Raw genomic sequence first — 914 nt, 5'->3', positions numbered from 1 at the left:
CAAAAAGATTTTCTTTTAGGCTACACTTGTAGCCGTGCTACTAACCATTTCTTTTGAGATTTTATGCATAGAGCACGTGGTCGTTCACTAGTGCCATTTGATCCGGAAATTGAGAGAACTATTGCAAGGTTAAGGGGTGCTAGACGATCTTTGAGCCCTAGCATTTCAAGTGAAGAAGAACCACAACAAGAGGAACAAGCAAGAATGAGAGAAAATCCAAGGGTGGCGTTGGGGATTCCCGGTGCATATAGATTTGAGAGTGGGATCGCTCCACCTACAACACCGGCAAATGACTTTGAAATAAGACCGGCAATGATCACTTTGATAGAGAGGCGACAATTTAGTGGGGCCAAGCATGAAAGCCGCTAAATCATCTCAAGGAGTTTGAAAAGTATTGCAATACTATCAAGGTGAATGGAATTTCCCAAGAATTCATTCGCCTCAAGCTTTTTCCCTTTCACTCATAGGGCGTGCCTTGGAATGGCTAGACAAGGAAGTCAAGCCAAATTTTCTATCCCGTTTTTATCCACAAAAGAAAACGGTGGAGGCTAGAGCTTTGATTCAAGGTTTCAAGCAAAAGCCTAGTGAGAGTCACTATGAAGCATGGGAGAGATACAAAGAGTATCAAAGAGAGTGTCCTGACCACGGAATTCCTACGTACCAAATTATTCAAATCTTCTATGGAGGCCTTAGTCCTCAAGGAAAATCATGTTTAGATGGAGGAGCCGGAGGTCCTATCATGAACAAAATGGAAGAGGAAGTGGTAGACATAATTGAAGACGTAGTGAGGTACTATAGAGAATGGAAAGATGGAGAAAGAGAGTCAACTAGCAAGAGTAGCTCTTCGGTGTACTCGATTGATCATCTAAATGCAATCAACAATCTATCCTCACAAATGACAAACTTGGGGAAGG

General features: G+C 42.3%; 1 non-coding gene across 1 annotated transcript; it reads right to left on the bottom strand.

Moving 5' to 3' along the window:
* Positions 1 to 545: 545 nt before the first annotated feature.
* LOC145565847 (small nucleolar RNA R71) lies at positions 546 to 651 on the bottom strand. Its single transcript, XR_014095215.1, has one exon. It is a non-coding gene; the product is annotated as a small nucleolar RNA R71 (small nucleolar RNA).
* Between the last annotated feature and the right edge of the window lie 263 nt (positions 652 to 914).

Source organism: Chenopodium album, chromosome 10 (assembly GCF_948465745.1).
Source record: "Chenopodium album chromosome 10, dcCheAlbu1.1, whole genome shotgun sequence".
In the NCBI taxonomy this organism is placed as follows: Eukaryota; Viridiplantae; Streptophyta; class Magnoliopsida; order Caryophyllales; family Amaranthaceae; genus Chenopodium; species Chenopodium album.
This window is presented reverse-complemented; position numbering and strand designations above follow the sequence as displayed.